Consider the following 13,957-nt stretch of genomic DNA (forward strand, 5'->3'; position numbering starts at 1 on the left):
GGTGGGTAGAATTCAATTCAGCCAGAAAACTGAACTTTTGACACAGAGCTTGGATTTAGAAAAGAAGCACATTTTCATGTTCCCCAGGGGGAAAACAACCACTTCATTTTTTATCTCCTCTGAGGATTTAGCCTAGTTCATATCTCGGAATTGCTGAATCAGTGGTAAACAATTCAGCCAGAAAAGCTAACTTCTGACACAGAGCTCAGATTTGGAAAAGACACAAATGTTCATTTTTCCTTTGGTCAGAAACACTGAAAAACCATTTCATTTTTGAATATGAGCTTTCCTTAGGGAGTTAGTGCCTATCTCGGTGCTAGAACTATTCAGCCAGAAAAGCTAACTTCTGACACAGATTTGGAAAAGAAACATGTTCATGTTCCCCTGGGTCAGAAATGTTTAAAAACCACTTCAGTTTCAATTGTGAGCCTGAAAGCCCAGTGCCTATCTCTGTGGTAGACCTCAGTTGAGGCAGAAAAGCTAACTTTTGACAGTCAACTCTGATTTGGAAAAGAAACACAACTTTTGAACCACAGCTCGGATTTCAAAATTAAGCTCATTTTCATGTTGTTCGTGGTGGAAAACATTGAAAATCCACATGATATTCATGTCTGAGCTTTCTCTACGGAGTTATCCCAAGGCCTATTTCAAAATGGAAGGTGGAACTCAATTTAGTAAGAATACATAACGTTTGAAGAACAGCTCGGATTTTAAAATTAAGCTCATTTTCATGTTCTGCGGGGTGGGAAACATTGAACATCCACACAATATTCGGAGGCTAACTATTCCTGAGAAGTTATCACAAGGCTTGTCTCAAAATGAAAACTCCAACTCAATTTAGCAACAATGCATAACTTTTGAAGAAGAGTTTGATTTCAAAATTAAGCTCATTTTCATGTTCTTCGGGGTGGAAAAAATTGAAAATCCATATGATTTTTATGTCCAAGCTTTCCCTGAATATTTCCCTGAAATATCCCAAGGCATATTTCAAAATGGAAGGTCGAACCATTTCGTAGGAATACATAACTTTTGAAGTAAAGATTTCAAAATTAAGCTCATTTTCCAGTTCTTCAGGGTGGAAAACATTATAAATCCACATGATTTTTGCGATTGAGCTTTTCCTGTAGTTATCCCAAGGCATATCTCAAAATTAAACATGGAACTCCATTTAGTAGGATTGCATAACTTTTGAAGAAGACCTCGAATTTCAAAATTAAGCTCCTTTCCATGTTCTGCGGGGTGGGAAACATTCAACATCCATCGGATATTCAGAGGCTAGCTTTTCCAGAGAAGTTATCACAAGGCTTGTCTCAAAGTGGAAACTCCAACTCAATTTAGAAACACTGCATTACTTTTGAGGAAGAGCACGGATTTCAAAATCAAGCTCATTTCAATATTCTGCAGGGTAGGAAACATTGATCATCCACATGATATTCGGAAGCTACCTTTCCCTGAGAAGTTATACCACGGCATATCTCTAAATGGAATGTCGAATTCAATTTACCAGCAATGCATAACTTTTGAAGAAAAGTTCGATTTCAAAATTAAGCTCATTTTCATGTTCTGCGGGGTGGTAAACATTGAAAATCCACATGATTTTCATCTCCTAGTTTCCCTGAGGAGTTATCCCAAGGCATATCTCAAAATGGAAGGTCCTCAATTTAACAACAATGATATGCTCTTTTGAGTAAGAGCACGGATTTCAAATCAAGATCATTTCCATGTTCTGCGGGGTGGGAAGCATTGAACATCCACACGATATTCGGAGGCCAACTTTTCCTGAGAAGTTATCCCAGGGCATATAAAATGGAAGGTCGAACTCAATTTAGCAGTGATGCATAACTTTTGAAGAAGAGTGTGGATTTCACAATTAAGCTCATTTCCATGTCCTGCGGAGTGGGAAACATTGAACGTCCACATGATATTCGGATGCTAGCTTTTCCTAACAAGTTATCACAAGGCATATCTCAAAGTGGATGGTGGAACAATTTAGTAGGAATACATAACTTTTGTAGGAAAGTTTTCAAAATTAAGATCATTTTCACGTTCTTCAGGTGGAAAACATTGAAAATCCACATGATTTTCATATCTGAGCTTTGCCTGAGGAAATATCCCAAGGCATATTTCAAAACGGATGGTGGAACTCCATTTAGTAGGAATACATAACTTTTGAGGAAGAGCACAGATTTCAAATCAAGCTCATTTTCCTATTCTGCGGGTGGGAAACATTGAAAACCCACATGAAATTCGGAGGCTAGCTTTTCCTCAGAAGTTATCACAAGGCAAATTTCAAAATGCAATGTGGAACTCCATTTAGTAGGAATACATAACTTTTGTAGGAAAGATTTCAAAATTGATCATTTTTAGGTTCTTCGGGTGGAAAATATTGAAAATCCACAGGATTTTCATATCTGAGCTTTGCCTGAGGAAATATCCCAAGGCATATTTCAAAATGGATGGTGGAACTCCATTTAGTAGGAATACATAACTTTTGAGGAAGAGCACAGATTTCAAATCAAGCTCATTTTCCTATTCTGCGGGTGGGAAACATTGAAAATCCACATGAAATTCGGAGGCTAGCTTTTCCTCAGAAGTTATCACAAGGCAAATTTCAAAATGGAAACTGGAACTCCATTTAGTATGAATACATAACTTTTCTGGGAACGATTTCAAAATTAAGATCATTTTCAGGTTCTTCGGTTACTTTTGAGGAAGAGCACGGATTTCAAGTAAAGCTCATTTTCCTATTCTGCGGGGTGAGAAACATTGAAAAATCATTGAAAATCCACATGATTTTCATCTTTAAGCTTTCCCTGAGAGGTTAGCCGAAGGCATATTTCAAAATGCAATGTGGAACTCAATTTAGGAGGAAATACATAACTTTTGAGGAAGAGCACGGATTTCAAATCAAGCTCATTTTCCTATTCGGCTGGGTGGGAAACATTGAAAATCCACATGATTTTCATCTTTAACATTTCCCTGAGGGGTTAGCCGAAAGCATATTTCAAAATGCAAGGTGGAACTCAATTTAGGAGGAATAGATAACTTTTGAAGGAAAAATTTCAAAATTAAGCTTATTTTCAGGTTCTTCAGTTGGGAAACATTGAAAATCCACATGATTTTCATCTCTAAGCTTTCCCTGTGGGGTTAGCCGAAGGCATATTTCAAAATGCAATGTGGAACTCCATTTAGTAGGAATACATAACTTTTGTAGGAAAGATTTCAAAATTGATCATTTTTAGGTTCTTCGGGTGGAAAATATTGAAAATCCACAGGATTTTCATATCCGAGCTTTGCCTGAGGAAATATCCCAAGGCATATTTCAAAATGGATGGTGGAACTCCATTTAGCAGCAATGCATAACTTTTGAAGAAGTGTGGATTTCACAAGTAAGTTCATTTCCATGTTCTGCGGGGTGGGAAACATTGAAAATCCACATGATTTTCATCTAAGTTTTTCCTGTGGGGTTAGCTGAAGGCATATTTCAAAATGGAAACTGGAACTCCATTTAGTATGAATACATAACTTTTCTGGGAACGATTTCAAAATTAAGATCATTTTCAGGTTCTTCGGTTACTTTTGAGGAAGAGCACGGATTTCAAGTAAAGCTCATTTTCCTATTCTGCGGGGTGAGAAACATTGAAAAATCATTGAAAATCCACCTGATTTTCATCTTTAAGCTTTCCCTGAGAGGTTAGCCGAAGGCATATTTCAAAATGCAATGTGGAACTCCATTTAGTAGGAATACATAACTTTTGTAGGAAAGATTTCAAAATTGATCATTTTTAGGTTCTTCGGGTGGAAAATATTGAAAATCCACAGGATTTTCATATCTGAGCTTTGCCTGAGGAAATATCCCAAGGCATATTTCAAAATGGATGGTGGAACTCCATTTAGTAGGAATACATAACTTTTGAGGAAGAGCACGGATTTCAAATCAAGCTCATTTTCCTATTCTGCGGGTGGGAAACATTGAAAACCCACATGAAATTCGGAGGCTAGCTTTTCCTCAGAAGTTATCACAAGGCAAATTTCAAAATGCAATGTGGAACTCCATTTAGTAGGAATACATAACTTTTGTAGGAAAGATTTCAAAATTGATCATTTTTAGGTTCTTCGGGTGGAAAATATTGAAAATCCACAGGATTTTCATATCCGAGTGCCTGAGGAAATATCCCAACGCATATTTCAAAATGGATGGTGGAACTCCATTTAGTAGGAATACATAACTTTTGAGGAAGAGCACGGATTTCAAATCAAGCTCATTTTCCTATTCTGCGGGGGGGAAACATTGAATCCACATGAAATTCGGTGGCTAGCTTTTCCTCAGAAGTTATCACAAGGCAAATTTCAAAATGGAAACTGGAACTCCATTTAGTATGAATACATAACTTTTCTGGGAACGATTTCAAAATTAAGATCATTTTCAGGATCTTGGTTACTTTTGAGGAAGAGCACGGATTTCAAGTAAAGCTCATTTTCCTATTCTGCGGGGTGAGAAACATTGAAAAATCATTGAAAATCCACATGATTTTCATCTTTAAGCTTTCCCTGAGAGGTTAGCCAAGGCATATTTCAAAATGCAATGTGGAACTCAATTTAGGAGGAAATACATAACTTTGAGGAAGAGCACGGATTTCAAATCAAGCTCATTTTCCTATTCGGCGGGGTGGGAAACATTGAAAATCCACATGATTTTCATCTTTAACATTTCCTGAGGGTTAGCCGAAAGCATATTTCAAAATGCAAGGTGGAACTCAATTTAGGAGGAATAGATAACTTTTGAAGGAAAAATTTCAAAATTAAGCTTATTTTCAGGTTCTTCAGTTGGGAAACATTGAAAATCCACATGATTTTCATCTCTAAGCTTTTCCTGTGGGGTTAGCAAGGCATATTTCAAAATGCAATGTGGAACTCCATTTAGTAGGAATACATAACTTTTGTAGGAAAGATTTCAAAATTGATCACTTTTAGGTTCTTCGGGTGGAAAATATTGAAAATCCACAGGATTTTCATATCCGAGCTTTGCCTGAGGAAATATCCCAAGGCATATTTCAAAATGGATGGTGGAACTCCATTTAGCAGCAATGCATAACTTTTGAAGAAGTGTGGATTTCACAAGTAAGTTCATTTCCATGTTCTGCGGGGTGGGAAACATTGAAAATCCACATGATTTTCATCTAAGTTTTTCCTGTGGGGTTAGCTGAAGGCATATTTCAAAATGGAAACTGAACTCCATTTAGTATGAATACATAACTTTTCTGGGAACAATTTCAAAATTAAGATCATTTTCAGGATCTTCGGTTACTTTTGAGGAACAGCACGGATTTCAAGTAAAGCTCATTTTCCTATTCTGCGGGGTGGGAAACATTGAAAAATCATTGCAAATCCACATGATTTTAACCTTTAAGCTTTCCCTTGAGGGGTTAGCGAAGGCATATTTCAAAATGCAATGTGGAACTCCATTTAGAAGGAATATATAACTTTTCTAGGAAAGATTTCAAAATTGATCATTTTTAGGTTCTTGGGTGGAAAATATTGAAAATCCACAGGATTTTCATATCCAAAGCTTTGCCTGAGGAAATATCCCAAGGCATATTTCAAAACGGATGGTGGAACTCCATTTAGTAGGAATACATAACTTTTGAGGAAGAGCACGGATTTCAAATCAAGCTCATTTTCCTATTCTTGGTGGGAAACATTGAAAACCCACATGAAATTCGGAGGCTAGCTTTTCCTCAGAAGTGATCACAAGGCAAATTTCAAAATGCAATGTGGAACTCCATTTAGTAGGAATACATAACTTTTGTAGGAAAGATTTCCAAAATTGATCATTTTTAGGTTGTTCGGGTGGAAAATATTGAAAATCCACAGGATTTTCATATCTGAGCTTTGCCTGAGGAAATATCCCAAGGCATATTTCAAAATGGATGGTGGAACTCCATTTAGCAGCAATGCATAACTTTTAAAGAAGTGTGGATTTCACAAGTAAGTTCATTTCCATGTTCTGCGAGGTGGGAAACATTGAAAACCCACATGAAATTCGGAGGCTAGCTTTTCCTCAGAAGTTATCACAAGGCAAATTTCAAAATGCAATGTGGAACTCCATTTAGTAGGAATACGTAACTTTTCTAGGAAAGATTTCAAAATTGATCATTTTTAGGTTGTTCGGGTGGAAAATATTGAAAATCCACAGGATTTTCATATCTGAGCTTTGCCTGAGGAAATATCCCAAGGCATATTTCAAAATGGATGGTGGAACTCCATTTAGCAGCAATGCATAACTTTCGAAGAAGTGTGGATTTCACAACTAAGTTCATTTTCCATGTTCTGCGGGGTGGAAACATTGAAAATCCACATGATTTTCATCTAAGTTTTTCCTGTGGGATTAGCTGAAGGCATATTTCAAAATGGAAACTGGAACTCCATTTAGTATGAATACATAACTTTTCTGGGAACGATTTCAAAATTAAGATCATTTTCATGTTCTTCGGTTACTTTTGAGGAAGAGCACGGATTTCAAGTAAAGCTCATTTTCCTATTCTGCGGGGTGAGAAACATTGAAAAATCATTGAAAATCCACATGATTTTCATCTTTAAGCTTTCCCTGAGAGGTTAGCCGAAGGCATATTTCAAAATGCAATGTGGAACTCAATTTAGGAGGAAATACATAACTTTTGAGGAAGAGCACGGATTTCAAATCAAGCTCATTTTCCTATTCGGCTGGGTGGGAAACATTGAAAATCCACATGATTTTAACCTTTAAGCTTTTCCTGAGGGGTTAGCCGAAGGCATATTTCAAAATGCAATGTGGAACTCCATTTAGAAGGAATACATAACTTTTCTAGGAAAGATTTCAAAATTGATCATTTTTAGGTTCTTCGGTGGAAAATATTGAAAATCCACAGGATTTTCATATCCGAACTTTGCCTGAGGAAATATCCCAAGGAATATTTCAAAATGGATGGTGGAACTCCATTTAGTAGGAATACATAACTTTTCCAGGAAAGATTTCAAAATTGATCATTTTTAGGTTCTTCGGTGGAAAATATTGAAAATCCACAGGATTTTCATATCGAGCTTTGCCTGAGGAAATATCCCAAGGAATATTTCAAAATGGATGGTGGAACTCCATTTATTTGGAATACATAACTTTTGAGGAACAGCACGGATTTCAAATCAAGCTCATTTTTCTATTCTGCGGGTGGAAACATTGAAAACCCACATGAAATTCGGAGGCTAGCTTTTCCTCAGAAGTTATCACAAGGCAAATTTCAAAATGGAAACGCGAACTCCATTTACTAGGAATACATAACTTTTCTGGGAACGATTTCAAAATTAAGATCATTTTCAGGTTCTTGGATTACTTTTGAGGAAGAGCACGGATTTCAAGTAAAGCTCATTTTCCTATTCTGCGTGGGTGGGAAACATTGAAAAATCATTGAAAATCCACCTGATTTTCATCTTTAAGCTTTCCCTGAGAGGTTAGCGAAGGCATATTTCAAAATGCAATGTGGAACTCCATTTAGTAGGAATACATAACTTTTGTAGGAAAGATTTCAAAATTGATCATTTTAGGTTCTTCGGGTGGAAAATATTGAAAATCCACAGGATTTTCATATCTGAGCTTTGCCTGAGGAAATATCCCAAGGCATATTTCAAAATGGATGGTGGAACTCCATTTAGTAGGAATACATAACTTTTGAGGAAGAGCACGGATTTCAAATCAAGCTCATTTTCCTATTCTGTGGGTGGGAAACATTGAAAATCCACATGAAATTCGGAGGCTAGCTTTTCCTCAGAAGTTATCACAAGGCAAATTTCAAAATGGAAACGGGAACTCCATTTAGTAGGAATACATAACTTTTCTGGGAACGATTTCAAAATTAAGATCATTTTCAGGTTCTTCGGTTACTTTTGAGGAAGAGCACGGATTTCAAGTAAAGCTCATTTTCCTATTCTGCGGGGTGAGAAACATTGAAAAATCATTGAAAATCCACATGATTTTCATCTTTAAGCTTTCCCTGAGAGGTTAGCCGAAGGCATATTTCAAAATGCAATGTGGAACTCCATTTAGTAGGAATACATAACTTTTGTAGGAAAGATTTCAAAATTGATCATTTTTAGGTTCTTCGGGTGGAAAATATTGAAAATCCACAGGATTTTCATATCTGAGCTTTGCCTGAGGAAATATCCCAAGGCATATTTCAAAATGGATGGTGGAACTCCATTTAGTAGGAATACATAACTTTTGAGGAAGAGCACGGATTTCAAATCAAGCTCATTTTCCTATTCTGTGGGTGGAAACATTGAAAATCCACATGAAATTCGGAGGCTAGCTTTTCCTCAGAAGTTATCACAAGGCAAATTTCAAAATGGAAGCAGGAACTCCATTTAGTAGGAATACATAATAACTTCTAGGAACGATTTCAAAATTAAGATCATTTTCAGCTTCTTCGGTTACTTTTGAGGAAGAGCACGGATTTCAAGTAAAGCTCATTTTCCTATTCTGCGGGTGAGAAACATTGAAAATCATTGAAAATCACATGATTTTCATCTTTAAGCTTTCCCTGAGAGGTTAGCGAAGGCATATTTCAAAATGCAATGTGGAACTCCATTTAGTAGGAATACATAAATTTTGTAGGAAAGATTTCAAAATTGATCATTTTTAGGTTCTTCGGGTGGAAAATATTGAAAATCCACAGGATTTTCATATCCAGCTTTTGCCTGAGGAAATATCCCAAGGCATATTTCAAAATGGATGGTGGAACTCCATTTAGTAGGAATACATAACTTTTGAGGAAGAGCAGTGTGGATTTCAAAGTCAAGCTCATTTTCCTATTCTGCGGGTGGGAAACATTGAAAACCCACATGAAATTCGGAGGCTAGCTTTTCCTCAGAAGTTATCACAAGGCAAATTTCAAAATGCAATGTGGAACTCCATTTAGTAGGAATACATAACTTTTGTAGGAAAGATTTCAAAATTGATCATTTTTAGGTTCTTCAGGTGGAAAATATTGAAAATCCACAGGATTTTCATATCTGACTTTGCCTGAGGAAATATCCCAAGGCATATTTCAAAATGGATGGTGGAACTCCATTTAGCAACAATGCATATCTTTTTGAGAAGTGCACGGATTTCAAATCAAGCTCATTTTCCTATGTTCTGCAGGGGAAACATTGAAAATCCACATGAAATTCGGTCATCTAGCTTTTTCCTCAGAAGTTATCACAGGCAAATTTCAAAATGGAAACTGGAACTCCATTTAGTATGAATACATAACTTTTCTGGGAACGATTTCAAAATTAAGATCATTTCATGCTTCTTCAGTTACTTTTGAGGAAGAGCACGGATTTCAAGTAAAAGCTCATTTTCCTATTCTGCGGGGTGAGAAACATTGAAAAATCATTGAAAATCCACATGATTTTCATCTTTAAGCTTCCTGAGAGGTTAGCCGAAGGCATATTTCAAAATGCAATGTGAGACTCCATTTAGTAGGAATACATAAATTTTGTAAGAAAGATTTCAAAATTGATCATTTTTAGGTTCTTGGTTGGAAAATATTGAAAATCACTGGATTTTCATATCCGAGCTTGGCCTGAGGAAATATCCCAAGGCATATTTCAAAACCGGATGTTGGAACTCCATTTAGTGGAATACATAACTTTTGAGGAGAGCACGGTTCAGTCAGCTCATTTTCCTATTCTGCATGGTGGGAAACATTGAAAACCCACATGGAAATTCAGGAGGCTGGTTATCACAACTCAAAATGCAATGAACTCATTTAGGAGAATAGATCACTTTTGAAGGAAAATTTCAAAATTGCTCATTTTCAGGTTCTTCAGTTGGGAAACATTGAAAATCCACATGGCATGCAGGATTTTCATATCCGAGTTTTCCTGAGGAAATATCCCAAGGCATATTTCAAAATGGATGGTGGAACTCCATTTAGTAGGAATACATAACTTTTGAGGAAGAGCACGGATTTCAAATCAAGCTCATTTTCCTATTTCTACGGGTGGAAACATTGAAAATCCACATGAAATTCGGTGGCTAGTTTTTCCTCAGAAGTTATCACAAGGCAAATTTCAAAATGGAAACTGGAACTCCATTTAGTATGAATACATAACTTTTCTGGGAACGATTTCAAAATTAAGATCATTTTCAGGTTCTTGGTTTACTTTTGAGGAACAGCACAGTTCAGTATAAGCTCATTTTCCTATTCTATGGGTGGAAAACATTGAAAAAATCATTGCAAATCCACATGATTTTAACCTTTAAGCTTTCCTGAGGTTAGCAAGGCATATTTCAAAATGCAATGTGGAACTCCATTTAGTAGGAATACATACTTTTGTAGGAAAGTTTCAAAATTATCATTTTAGGTTCTTGGGTGGAAAATATTGAAAATCCACAGGATTTTCAATTCGAAGCTTGCCTGAGTATCCCAAAGGCATATTTCAAAACGGATGGTGGAACTCCATTTAGTAGGAATACATAACTTTTTGGAAGCAGATTTCAAATTAGATCATTTTCTATTCTTGGGTGGAAAACATTGAAAACCCACATGAATTTCGAGCTTTTCCTGAGGAAATATCACACGGCAAATTTCAAATGGAAGTGGAACTCATTTAGTAGGAATACATAACTTTCCAGGAAGGGATTTCAAATTGAGTCATTTTCAGGTTGTTCGGGTGGAAAAATTGAAAATCCACAGGAATTTCATATCTGAGCTTTCCTGAGAATATCCCAAGGCATATTTCAAAATGGATGGTGGAACTCCATTTAGTAGGAATACATAACTTTTCAAGAAGTGGATTTCACAATTAAGTCTTCATTTTTCTCCATGTTCTATGGAAAACATTGAAAATACACATTTTTAATAATTAAGTTTCCTGAGGGGTTGGCTGAAGGCATATTTCAAAATGGAAACTGGAACTCCATTTAGTATGAATACATAACTTTTTCAGGAAGAGGCTTTCAAAATTGGATCATTTTCGGTTCTGCGGGTGGAAAATCATTGAAAATCCACGGATTTTCATTTCAATTTCCTGAGGTATCCGGCATATTTCAAATGGAGGTGGAACTCCATTTAGTAGACTCTTTTGAGGAGGAGCACGGATTTCTAATTAGGGCTCATTTTCGTATTCTATGGGTGGGAAACATTGAAAATCCGCTGAACTTTCCATGTTTAGCTTTCCTGAGAAGTTATCCCAGGCAAATTTCAAAATGCAAGTGGAACTCCATTTAGTAGGAATACATAACTTTTTTGGAAAGGATTTCAAAATTGATCATTTTAGGTTGTTGGGATGGAAAATATTGAAAATCCACAGGATTTTCATATCTAAGCTTTGCCTGAGGAACTATCCCAAGGCATATTTCAAAATGGATGGTGGAACTCCATTTAGTACGAATACATAACTTTTGAGGAAGTGATTTCAAAATTAAGTTCATTTCATGTTCTGTGGGGTGGAAAACATTGAAAATCCACATGATTTTCAGGTAGCTTTTCCTGTGGAGTTATCACAGGCATACTCAAAATGGAAGGTGGAACTCCATTTAGTAGGAATACATAACTTTTGAAGGAGAGCGATTTCAAATTAAGCTCATTTTCATGTTCTGTGGATGAACATTGAAAATCCACATGATTTTCATAGGCTTTCCTGAGGGGTCTCAGGCATATTTCAAAATGGACGGTGGAACTCCATTTAGGAGGAATACATAACTTTTGAAGGAAGGCTGGATTTCAAATTGTCATTTTCAGGTTCTATGGTGGTGAAACATTGAATCCACATGATTTTCATCCAGAGCTTTCCTGTGGAAGCCAAAGGCATATTTCAAAATGGAAGGTGGAACTCAATTTAGTAGGAATACATAACTTTTGAGGAAGCCGGATTTCAAAATAAGCTCATTTTCATGTTCTTGGGTGGAGATTTGAAAATCCACATGATTTTAAAGGGAGCTTTCCCTGTGGAGTTATCCCAAGGCATATTTCAAAATAAGGCGGAATTCAATTTAGTAGGAATACATAACTTTTGAGGGAAGGCTCGGATTTCAAAATCAAGTCATTTTCCTGTTCTTATGGTGGAAACATTGAAAATCCACATGATTTTCAGGCTTTAAGCTTTTCCTGTGAGGTTATCACAAGGCATATTTCAAAAATGCAAGTGGAACTCATTTTAGTAGGAATACATAACTTTTGTAGGAAAGATTTCCAAAATTGATCATTTTCAGGTTCTTTGGTGGAAAATATTGAAAATCCACAGGATTTTCATTTGTCTTTGCCTGTGAAATATCCCAAGGCATATTTCAAAATGGATAGTGGAACTCATTTAGTAGGAATACATAACTTTTGAGGAGAGCACGATTTCAAATCAAGCTCATTTTCCTATTCTATGGGGTGGAAACATTGAAAATCCACTGAATTGTCGGCTGCTTTTCCTGTGAAGTTATCACAAGGCATATTTCAAAATGGAAGGTAGAACCATTTAGGAGGAACATAACTTTTAGAGAATTTAGGAATAAAATTGATTATTTTCGGTTCTTGGGAAAATATTGAAAATCCACAGATTTTCATATCAGGGCTTTCCTGTGATTTTCTAGGCATATTTCAAAATGAGGAAGTCCATTTGTAGAATACTAACTTTTGAGGCAAAGGTTTCAAATTCCTATTTTCTAGGGTGTGGAACATTGAAAATCATTGAAAATCCACATGATTTTGAGCTTAAGCTTTCCTGAGGGTTATCAAGGCATATTTCAAAATGCAAAGTGGAACTCCATTTAGTAGGAATACATAACTTTTGTAGGAAAGATTTCAAAATTGATCATTTTTGGGTTCTTGGTGGAAAATATTGAAAATCCACAGGATTTTCATATCCGAGCTTTGCCAGGAAATATCCCAAGGCATATTCCAAAATGGATAGTGGAACTCCATTTAGTAGGAATACATAACTTTTGAGGAAGAGCACGGATTTCCAAATCAAGCTCATTTTCCTATTCTGTGGGTGGAAACATTGAAATCCACATGATTCACTAGCTTTCCTAAGGGTTATCTGAAGCCAAATTTCAAAATGCAAGCTAGAACTCCATTTAGTAGGAATACATAACTTTTTGAAGGAGGCAGATTTCAAAATTGATCATTTTAGGTTCTTCGGTGGAAAATATTGAAAATCCACATGATTTTCATATTCGAGCTTTGCCTGAGGAATATCCAAAGGCATATTTCAAAATGGAGGTGGAACTCCTTTAGTAGGAATACATAACTTTTGGAGAAGAGATTTCAAAATTGATCATTTTCATGTTCTATGGGTGGAAAACATTGAAAATCCACAGGATTTTCATGGCGAGCTTTTCCTGTGAGTTATCTGAGGCATATTTCAAATGGATGGTGGAACTCCATTTGTAGGAATACATAACTTTTGAAACAGGCTGTTCAAAATTGAGTCATTTTCGAGTTGTTGGGTGGAAAACATTGAAAATCCACAGGATTTTCATATCCGGAGCTCCTGCGATCCCAGCATATTTCAAAATGGATGGTGGAACTCCATTTAGTAGGAATACATAACTTTTGAGGAAGAGGCTCATTTCAAAATGAGTCATTTCATGTTCTGTGGGGTGGAAAACATTGAAAATCCACATATAATTTTCTGGAGCTTTCCTGGAGTTATCCAAGGCCTATTTCAAAATGAAGGTGGAATTCAATTTGGTAGGAATACATAACTTTTGAAGCAGAGCTCGTTTCAAAGTGGAGCATTTTATGGTATGTTCTATGGGAAATCATTGAAAATCACAGTTTTCGTATGCTGAACTTTCACTATGGAGGTATCCCCAGGCATATTCAAAATGGAAGGAGGAATTCAATTTAGTAGGGCCACATAACTTTTGAAGCAGAGCCGGATTTCAAATTAAGCTCATTTTCATATTCTATGGGGTGGAAAGTATGGAAAACCCACATAGATT

Source organism: Pseudonaja textilis, chromosome 2 (genome assembly GCF_049901715.1).
Source record: "Pseudonaja textilis isolate UNSWEBS1 chromosome 2, rPseTex1.2, whole genome shotgun sequence".
Lineage (NCBI taxonomy): Eukaryota > Metazoa > Chordata > Lepidosauria > Squamata > Elapidae > Pseudonaja > Pseudonaja textilis.